An 11923-nucleotide genomic window follows, 5' to 3' on the forward strand; every position below is an offset into this window, starting at 1 on the left:
TAATTTATTGAAATGGATTCAGTTTTTTCTTGTATATCAAGAGAGACCATGTGTTTCAAGCAAGGTAACAATATTATAGTTCCAATAACCAAATATGCTATGATTCCGTATGCCCTTCTGTGAGATAAAGAGGATGCAATTTTCTTGATAATTGGGATTTGAGTTTAAAAAAATAAATCCTACAATAGCATGGCAACAAATAAATATTCTTTGTTACTATCAGTTTTAAAGATATGATCAAGCTGCTACACAACAGAGGAATTGATTCAATCTTTGTTACCAGAGCAGATTTTGTTACCATTTTAAATCCTGTTTTCCCCTTACTACGGTCATTCATATATTGACTTTTTATTTCATTGAGAAATTATGTGCATGATGTAATCAGGATAACACCAATGAAAGTCAAATTTTTTAAAAGATAATGAAAAGAAAATGAGACAAGGTCACAGCATTTTAAGCACTATATTGTAGTCCACCTATATACCTTTCTTCATAAGAATCTTCTAGTAAAAGGCACCTATTAGGTAATTCATCATTAAAAAAGGGTACCTATTAGGTAATTTCTGGTTTAAAAAGAAAGCACTTATATTTGGCCGATTCTCCAAATTCATTAAAATGATACCTGCCACTAAAAAAAAATCTGAACCCTAACTACAGAGAAATGCCATGATCTAATGCTCTTAGACATCCCAAATAATTTCATAAATCCACAGGATCACAAATATAAGACATATGCTCTCATTGCTCTTTAACACCATTAACATTTAGAGATGATTGATTATGTTATACCAAAACATTCAGTGAATTCAAAGCTGATCTATTTTTTATGTAAATCATACAACCTGCTAGTCAAATTAAAGGTTAAATATACATAAAGTCTTAGAATAAAATACAGATAATCTTTCACATAGAACATGGACCTATGGTATACTCAAATGTAATAGGACCATGGATTCATATGTTGCCTACTAATTAAATCCAGAAAAACAGCAGGAGTATGCCCTCCTTATGTTATTATACATTTAATTCCAAGTGGGAATAATATAGCTGCAGCTAAGTAGAATTTAAAATTATGGCTAGAAAACACAATTGAAAATAAATATACATTTGCAAACTTGAAAAGAACTCTCTATAAAGAAATTCATATTCATCATTTAAATTTTCCCATGGATGTGACTATAAAATAGGTGCAGAAATAATACACATAAATCAAATATTCAGCATGTGCACATACATGTTGATGTATGTATCAACACATACATTCTTTAAGCAATAGAAAATATATAAAAATTCTAACAGCAAATCTCAATTAACTTTAGTATATGATTACTTTTATAAGAAAGTTTATACAGTTCCCTGTAATACATAGAATAGAGGAATTTTTGATGAATTGTAATTAAATTAGAATGATACATGCTTCTTATTTTTATCTTGAGAGTTCTTGCATTCTCAAGCAGAGAATTACATACAAATATACAGCAGGTTACTTGTTGAATAATGTATTTCAAGTACTTAAAATTACGGAGGGAGTTGCTGAAGATCTACATGTGAATACATATTTTGGCCCTAATTTTCATTACTGCATTTCTTCAACTGAAGGTATTTTATAATATACTTACAAAGCAGTGAATATCAGAGCTTTTTTTCAGAACATAACAAAGGTAAATAATACTACCTTTATGATATAAACTTTATGACATTATGAATAAAACTGACAAGTATAAAATTTGATCCATAAAATAAGTGATATATTAATTCACCTTTTTAAAGATATTATGTGTTGCTCCGTTTTTTTGACAAGGCTTCCATTCATACTAGAGACATGTTGAAAAACACTATATTTTCTCTCAATAAGGAAAATCACTTTACCCACTATCATGCTTGTTCTGTCTCAATAAAAAATCAATCATCAAATGCTTGCTTCCAAGTTTTACTTATTAAACTGCCAATTTATGCATACAGTTTGGCTCAGCAGAAATTCACTCAGCAGCATTTCTTTCATTATTATAATTTTGTACATCTCATAAAATGCTTTAAACTTAGGAGGTAGGAGGAGTTACTAAAGTTTATAAGTGCTTCTACGAAGCATTTAATGTGATAGCTAAAGTATAGTGGTAAGATGTAGTTCCAAACCATCATTTTTAAAGAAAAAGAAAAACTATATCGTTTCTGTGGTTTTTCAAAGTAATAAAGGCCTGATTGATCTCACTGACTAAGGCAATTGAATCGGTTGTCTAAATGGTAGTAACGTCAATGTCAGATATGTGGTTATCTTTTCATCTTGGCCCATTCTTGAATGTAAAAATCAGATGTTTGAAGGACATTTCACTGACCTGTTATGGCCTCTGTAACTCTCAAACACAATACTGGTATTCCTTATATAAGTGCCACATTTTGGATAAAACCCGCTTCATCAATGATGCCTTTGCGACATCTGGCGGTCCTTAGGATATATAAAAATTACTTTTTGTTTTTCCAAATCTATCGGTACTTGAAATTCCAGTCCAAAAGGCTTTGATACCCCCTAGCGGGGGCACAAAAGCACTCTGGCCTGTAAACTAGGATGTGGACTACCATGAATCCATATGGTGCAAAAGGTCACAAATCTTGAGATGTGGTGACATTATGACAATAAGACACTTTCTAGACAGAAGCTGACCCATTTTGAATATAAAAAGAACCCTGATCACATGTTCCCACACATTTAAAACTATAGAGAAAAAAGAATTATGCTAAGTGGTCTATGCAGAAGCTGAACACTGGTGTTTGAGGGTACCTATAGTTCTCACACTTAAGGAATACTATATGGGGATTTACAGCAAGATTGCTTTAAATGATCTAAGAGCTCTGATTTTTTATTTTATAAGTTGATGTTCAGCAAATGTTAATAAGGGGTGAGAGGTGGCTGAATGGCAGGGTGCATGTTTCTATGTACTCTTCAGTTCCTTTTTAAATTATTAATCCAGCCATACTGAAGCTTGTTCTACATGCTTCCACCTTTATTTACATTTCCAGGAAAGCATAGAACATGAATACTACTTTATGAAGAAAAAAAAGAAACTGTCCTTTAGATTTTATTCTTATTCTATAGGCAATTCAGTATGAGGAAGGGTAAATAAAAACTCATTTCTATCTCTTCATCACCATCTGTACAGGTATATTTGTTATCCACAATGAGAAATCGTGACTTTGCTGATTTTTTTGTTCAGTCCAAGAAAATTACATGTGCTATACAGTTATGTCTCATTTATTCCAAGTCCCGGTAAAGTGGCACACTTGACAACAATAAAATCAAATTCAAATGTACTGTGTTGGTTCCCTGTTTTCAACCTTCTTTTCAAATATTTGCCTGAAAACCTATATCATTTTGGGTATAAACTAATACTTTCAAGAGGGTTTTTGGAGTAAAGAACTCATGTTTTTGGCCAGGCACGGTGGCTCATGTCTGTAATCCCAACACTTTGGGAGGCTGAGGTGGGCAGATCATGAGGTCAAGAGATCAAGACCATCCTGGACAACAAGGTGAAAACCCGTCTCTGCTAAGAATACAAAAATTAGCTGGGCATGGTGGCACGGGCCTGTAGTCCCAGCTACTCAGGAGGCTGAGGCAGGAGAATTGCTTGAACCCGGGAGGCAGGGGTTGCAGTGAGCCAAGACTGCACCACTGCACTCCAGCCTGGTGACAGAGCTAGACTCTGTCTCAAAAAAAAAAAAAAAAAAAACTCATGTTTTCTAAATCTTACTTTTATAATCAATATTTAATATGTATGTCATCTCTGATTTTTTTCAAGTCATCAATAGTTTATAGGCAGTCATTGTAATAGATAATAGTCACCTCTTCTGACACAGTAACAAAATTTGTCGTATTAAGCATATATTACTGCATTGCATTTAAAGTTATTTTTATGTTTCATAATTGAATCAATTTATTATCATATATAAAGAACATAAAAATTAATCTTGCAGAAATGGTTACTAATTTATGTGTAATTATAAAAATGTTATGTATGTTAGAAAGTTCTTAGGTGTCTTCCATTAGTTACATACTGCTCTTATGGTGGCAATAAATTCCTTTGATAGTATTTATAGGCTAAAATTGTAAATATAGATCTTTTAAAATGATTCCATTTTCTCACCTTTAACAATACAGGATCTTATAGAACAATAAAGTAAATAGAGATTGATATTGCATTCTCTTGTCATTGTTTAAAAGGAGGTTGATTAAATGAGAACATAACGTGATATAAACAAATCAGCATGTACTACTTTTAAAAAGAAATAACAGGAATAAAGTCATGTGATCAATTTTTACTATATTATTTACTAACATTTTGAACTACAATAGATTGATAATAAAATACCCATTATAATAAGATATATTGAGGAAAATAATGACATTTAGTCAAATACCATTCTCCTTTGCTCGAAATGCACTTTGTATAATAAACAATACAATGAGAGCTAGAAAAAAAAACTACAGATATACCTTTGCAATAATTACAAGACTTAAATCTTTTCAAATGTTAGAGGAATAATTTTGATGAAGAATAATAACAAATATAAGTCCTCCTATTTAAAATTAGTTATTAAACTAAAGTATGTTTCAAATATGACTACACATGTAGATATAAAGAAATAAAGTCACATTTCTAAAGTAAATTTTATTGTTTTGTTAGGTGTGTCTTTTAGAAACAGGTTTCTAGGTGGTTATGGGGAAATACTATGCAACTTCCTGAGACCGCACCAAGAATTGTCAAAATATATCCTATCCTCAACTCTAAACCCAAAGAAATGGAAATTTTGCCACATTACCTCAGTATTTATTAAAGTTATTTTGTTTTCTGAAGGTCATGTTGGGAGCAGCAAAAAGAGGAACAGACATAGAAGGATTTTTAAAATTGAGAAAATAAGATAGAAACAAACTAAAGATAAAAGATATAAGATATGGAAAGCGCTGAAAGCGATCCAACATAAGCATAATTGGTGTCCCTAAAGAAAAGAACTGAGCAAATGAAATGGGAAAAATATCCAAAGATATAATTTAAGAAAACTTTCCAGAAATAATGTGAGACTTGAATATACAGATTGAAAGGACATAGCATTTCCTTGGGAAAATTAACACAGAATGATAAAAGCAAAACATATGCTGGTGAGATAACTGATCTTCAAAGTAGAAATAATTCTTTGGCCTTTCTGGTAAAAATATCAAGTTGTATATGAATGTAGTATATTTTGAAATGTAGAGTTCTGGTTTGGGAGAAAATGGAGTAAGTCTACTGTAGTTGATTTCTCACATCGATAGAACTAAGAACACTAGACAAAATAAAAAACAAAACAAAATTACTTAAGGACTATGAAAAGTAAATAATATGCAAATTAGGAAGGGAAATCAAGACGTGAATAAAGACCCATCTGGTGGCAGTGAGTTCCTTAATTTTTTCCCTCCCCCTTTTTTTTTTTTTTTTTTTTGCCCTACAGTAGGTTGAATCAGAAACTCTATAGCAGGTATATTATCTTACATAAAATAAGCCAGCACACAAAGACAAATATCCTATGTTCTCACTTATATGTGGGAGCTAAAAAATTTGATCACACAGAGGTAAAGAGTAGAAAGGTAGATAACAGACACTGGGTGAGTTCTGGAGACAGAGTAAGATAAAGAGACCCTGTTTAAAGGGTACAAACATACAGTAAGATGGAATAAATTTAATGTTTGATAGCAAAGTAGGGTGACTATACTTAACAAAAATGTAGTGTATTTGGGTGATGGACACCCTCAGTATCCTGATTTGATCACTATGCATCTATATATGTAACAAAATTTCTCCTACCCAATAAAGCACAATGTGGTAGTACTAAAAGGTGAAATGGACATAGAATAAGGAAAGACACAAAACCAGCAAGGACATAGAAGAGGTGAAAAATATTAACCAACATGACCTAACTCATATTTATAGAACGGGTCTCCCAGTCATAGCAGAAAACATTCATTTCAAGTGCACATATAACATAGACCATATTCTGGGCCGTATAACAAAATGTAACATATTTAATTGAGTTGAAATCATACAAAATATGTAACCTGATCAAAACAGAATTGAAGTAGAAATCAATAACAAAGATATCTGGAAAATTGACACAATGTACTCAAATATTAAAAATGTAAATAGCCCGTGGCTCACAAAGGAAGTCTCAAGGGCAGTTAAAAATATTTTTAGTTAAATAAAAATGAAAAACAACATATCAAAATTTGTGAGATGCCATTAAAGCAGTGCAGGCAAATTTATAACATTAAATGCTTGAAGTTGAAAAGAGAAAAGGTCTCAAACCAATCATCTAAGATTATAATATAAGAAATTAGAAAAAAGCACAGCAAAATAAATAAATAATGAAAAGAATAGAAACCAATAAAACTAAAAACAAAAACAATAGAGAAAAATCAGTGGAATCAAAAGTCAGTTCTTTAAAAGCGTTGATTAAATTGATCAACCTTTTCGGACTTTCTTCCCTTCCCCCCAAAAGAGAGAGAGAAGACACAATTTACTACTATCAGAAATGAAATGAGGGGCCAAGCACTGTAGGTCACACCTGTAATCCCAGCACTTTGGGAGGCTGAGGCAGACAAATCACCTGAGCTCAGGAGTTCAAGAACACCCTGGCCAACATGGTGAAACCCCATCTCTACTAGAAATACAAAATTTAGCCAGACGTGATGGTGGGCTCCTGTAATCCTAGCTACTCAGGATGGTGAGGCAGGAGAATCGCTGGAACCTGGGAGGCAGAAGTTGCAGTCCAAGATCATGCCACTGCATTCCAGTCTGGGCAACAGAGTGAGACTCTGTCTCAAAAAAAAAAAAAAGAAAGAAAGAAAGAAAGAAAAAAGAAAGAGAGATAGAGAGAAGAAAGAAAGAAGAAGAGAAGAAAGGAAGGAAGGAAGGAAGAAGGAAAGAGAAAGAAAGAAAAGAAAGGAAAGAAACAAAACAAGGAAAAGGAGGGATATCACTATAGACTCTAGAAGCATTAAAGGGATAATAAAGGACTACTCCTTTTCATGAAGAACTCTGTGCACATCAATTTGACCATTAAGATGAAATGAACCAATTCCTTGAAACAACTCATTCAAGAAGTAATAGATAACAAGAATAGGTTTATAGCTCTTAGAGAAAATTAATTCATAGTTTAAAATCTTCCAGAAAGAAAACTTTAGTCCCAGATGGTTTCACTGGTAAATTATTCCAAGCATCTAAAGTAGAAATAATGCCATTTCTATGTAATCTCTTCCCGGAAATTAATGAAGAAACAATTTACTCTGCAAACCCTGCTTAGCCTGAGTATTAAAACCAGACGAAGACATTATAAGAAAGCTAAATGCAGGTGTCTTTCATGAACATCAACAGAAAAATCCTCAACAAAATATTAACAAATGAATCAAGTGGAGCTTATCCCAGGAATACAAGTATAGTTCAACTTTGAAAATCAATTAATATAACTCATTACATTAACAATGAAAAAAAGAAAAACTGCAAGATCCTATCAATTGATGCAGAAAAATAACTCGACAAAATTCAACATCAATTCATTAAAAACAATAAACACACACAGAAAATCAGAAACATGGCTGGGCATGGTGGCTCACACCTGTAATCCCAGCACTTTGGGAGGCTGAGGTGGGTGGACCTCAGGTGGGTGGATCACCTGAGGTCAGGAGTTCAAGACCAGCCTGGCCAACATGGTAAAACCCCAGCTCTACTAAAAATACAAAAATTACCCAGGCACAGGGTTGTGTGCCTGTAATCCCAGCTACTCAGGAGGCTGAGGCAAGAGAATCACTTGAACCTGGAGGCAGAGTTTGCAGTGAGCCAAGATCGTGCCACTGCACTCCAGCCTGGGCGACAGACCGAGACTCCATCTCAAAAAAAAAAAAAAAAAAAGAAAAGAAAATCAGAAATAGAAGGAATTTTCTTTCTTTTCTTTTCTTTTTTTTTTTTTTTAAATTATACTTTAAGTTCTGGGATGCATGTGCAAAACATGCAGGTTTGTTACATAGGTATACACGTGCCATGGTGGTTTGCTGCACCCATCAACACGTCATCTACATTAGGTATTTATCCTAATGCTATCCCTCCCCTTGCCACCACCCCTGATAGGCCCTGGTGTGTGACATTTCCCTCGCTGTGTCCATATGTTCTCATTGTTCAACTTCCACTTATGAGCGAGAACATGCAGTGTTTGGTTTTCTGTTCCTGTGTTAGTTTGCTGAGAATGATGGTTTCCACCTTTATCCATGTCCCTGCAAAGACATTAACTCATTCTTTTTTATGGCTGCATAGCATTCCATGGTGTATATGTGCCACATTTTCTTTACCCAGTCTATCATTGATGGGCATTTGGGTTGGTTCCAAGTCTTTGCTATTGTGAATAGTGCTGCAAGAAACATATGTGTGCATGTGTCTTTTTACATGATTAGAATGATTTATAATCCTTTGGGTATATACTCAGTAATGGGATTGCTGGGTCAAATGATATTTCTAGTTCTAGATCCTTGAGTAATCGCCACACTATCTTCCATATTGGTTGAACTAATTTACACTCCCACCAACAGTGTAAAAGCACTCCTGTTTCTCCACATCCTCTCCAGCATTTGTTGTTTCCTTTTCGATAATTGCCATTCTAACTGGCATGAGATGGTATCTCATTGTGGTTTTGATTTGCATTTCTCTAACGACCAGTGATGATGAGCTTTTTTTCATGTTTGTTGGCTGCATAAATGTCTTCTTTTGAAAAGCATCTGTTCATATCCTTCACCTACTTTTTGATGGGGTTGTTTCTTTTCATCTTGTTAATTTGTTTAAGATCCTTGTAGATTCTGGATATTAGCCCTTTGTCAGATGAATAGATTGGAAACATTTTCTCCCATTTTGTAGGTTGTCTGCTCTCCCTGATGACAGTTTCTTTTGCTGTGCAGAAACTCTTTAGTTTAATTAGATCCCATTTGTCAATTGTGGCTTTTGTTGCAATTGTTTTTGGTGTTTTAGTCATGAAGTCTTTGCCCATGCCTATGTCCTGAATGGTATTGCCTAGGTTTTCTTCTAGGGTTTTTATTGTTTTAGGTCTTATGTTTAAACCTTTAATCCATCTTGAGTTAATTTTTGTATAAGGTGTAAGGAAGGGGTTCAGTATTGGTTTTCTGCATATAGCTAGCCAGTTTTCCCAACATCTTTATTAAATAGGGAATCCTTTCCCCATTGCTTGTTTTTGTCAGGTTTGTCAAAGATCAGATGGTTGTAGATGTGTGGTGTTATTTTTGAGGCCTCCGTTCTGTTCCATTGGTCTATATATCTGTTTTGGTACCAGTACCATGCTGTCTTGGTTACTGTAGCCTTGTAGTATAGTTTGAAGTCAGGTAATGTGATGCCTCCAGCTTTGCTCTTTTTGCTTAGGATTGTCTTGGCTATACAGGATCTTTTTTGGTCTTTACACTGATAAGCAACTTCAGCAAAGTCTCAGGATACAAAATCAATGTGCAAAAATCGCAAGCATTCCTCTACACCAATAATAGACACACAGAGAGCCAAATCATGAGTGAACTTCCATTCACAATTGCTACAAAGAGAATAAAATACCTAGGAATACAACTTACAAGGGATTTGAAGGACTTCTTCAAGGAAAACTACAAACCACTGCTCAAGGAAATAAGAGAGGACACAAACAAATGGAGAAACATTCCATGCTCATGGATAGGAAGAATCAATATCGTGAAAATGGCCATACTGCCCAAAGTAATTTATACATTCAATGCTATTCCCATCAAGCTACCATTGACTTTCTTCACAGAATTAGAAGGAACTTTCTTAACCTGATAAAGTGCATCTACAAAAAAATTACGATTAACAATAATAGTTAATGGTGAAAGACCATAAACTATGCTTTTTAACATCAGGAATAAAAAAAGTTGTCTGCCTTCGCTACTCCTGTTCAACATGATACAGAAAGTCTCAGCCAGTGCAGTAAGGCAAGTAGAAGATATAAAAGACATAAATAGTGTAAAGGAAAAACTGAAACATCTATTTGTAGATGATATGATTGCCTATGCAAAACATATCACATAGTTCAACAGAAGAAGTCCAAAATAGTTATGCTAAACACTGGTTACCTTCCAATAAACAAATTTCCTATTGGTCCCAGAAGAAAAAAATGTAGAATAAAGATTTCACAACCGACTTTCAATTTTTTTAATTTTTTTATTTTTTTGAAACGAAGTCTCACTCTGTCACTCAGGCTGAATTGCAGTGGTGCAATCTCGGCTCACTGCAACCTCCGACTCCCACGTTCAAGTGATTCTCCTGCCTCAGCCTCCTGAGTAGCTAGGACTACAGGCATGGGCCACCATGCCCAGCTAATTTTTTGTATTTTTGGTAGAGACAGGGTTTCACCATGTTGGCCTGGTTGGTATTGAACTCCTGACCTCAAGCAAATCGCCCACCTCAGCCTCCCAAACTGCTGGGATTACAGGTGTGAGTCACCATGCCCAGCCACAAACTACTTTTTAAAGTCCAGCTTTATCATGGTAATGGAAAGTCACTCTCCATTTGGTGAGATCTTCAAAGTCAGAAGAGCAACATGCTTTAATTTTGGCATGTAATTCTGTTTAAAATACAGGATCCTATCTCACAGAAAACAGAAGGTATATCATGATACACCAAATTATGATGCTGTAACAACTTCAGAGTCTCAGGGACTTACACAGTTATTAAACTGAATAAAACCAGGATTTGTTCTGTTCATTTGTCAATTCTTGAATGAATTCTATACTTTCAACTATTGCAGATTTTTTTATGTGTTTAATATCTGGTTGTTCAATTACCCCCTCATTACTTATCTTCTAAAATAAAAACAGCTATTGTTATTTACTCCTCAATATGAATTTAGAATTAGTCATCAAGTTTCTCACTTTACTGTCCCCCAAAGTTCAGTAGAGGTTTGGAGAGAAATTGCAGTAAAACTAGAAATTAAGTTTGGAAAAATAACATCTTTATGATATTCAATTTTCCTACTTTGGAACATGCTATATGTCTTCATTTATTATCTTTTCTTTCAGTCTAATCTTACATTTTTCTTAATATAGATTATGTATATTTCTCATAGAGTGTACCAAGTGATCTTGGATTAGTGATGTTACTGTTATTTCTCATATTTTCAGTGTATTGCCACCATATAAAGAAAATATAAACTTTGTACAATTATTTTTAAACTGGCTTTATAACTGATCTCTCTTTAATTCTAACAGTTTCTCACATTAATTTTATATGTAAAAATATCATATTGAAAATAATTATCATAGTATATCATTTTCTCCCCAAATTATACTACTTATACATATTTCCTCTCTTACCACAACAGTTAAAACCTAAATAATAATATTAAATAATAATTGATTATATCAAGCATTTATCCTATTCCCATTTTAATAAGATTAGCTCTTACCATATTGATTATGATGAAAATGATTAGGTTGAGATTAAGTTAAAGGAATATCCACCTCAGTTTTAGATAACTAAGAATTTTTATCAGGAAGTATGTTAATATTATTGAGTCACTTACTAAAATTATCACATGGCTTTTTAATTTGACCCTGCCAGATTGCCATAATATTTTAAATAATCACTAACTTCTTAAGATAAAGCTGAGTTAATTACATTGCATTGTTCCATAATGTTCTGCTAAATTTGATTTGCTCATATATGGCTTAGTATATTCTCATTTATAATTGTCTACAGTTTCCTGGAGAATTATCTTCATTAGGATTTAGTGTCAAGGTTACACTGGTTTCATAAATCATTGTAGCCGGGCACAGTGGCTCACACCTGTAATCTGAGCACTTAGAGAGGCTGAGGCGGGTGGATCACCTGAGGTCAGGAGTTTG

At 33.7% G+C, this 11923-nt stretch overlaps 1 protein-coding gene across 12 annotated transcripts in view; it reads right to left on the reverse strand.

Moving 5' to 3' along the window:
- The window catches only part of KIAA0825 (KIAA0825 ortholog), a 472583-nt gene that overhangs the window by 172605 nt on the left and 288055 nt on the right, over positions 1–11923 (reverse strand). The gene's annotated exons all lie outside the window — the stretch shown is intronic.

The sequence above is a fragment of the Pongo abelii genome, chromosome 4, assembly GCF_028885655.2.
Source record: "Pongo abelii isolate AG06213 chromosome 4, NHGRI_mPonAbe1-v2.0_pri, whole genome shotgun sequence".
Lineage (NCBI taxonomy): Eukaryota > Metazoa > Chordata > Mammalia > Primates > Hominidae > Pongo > Pongo abelii.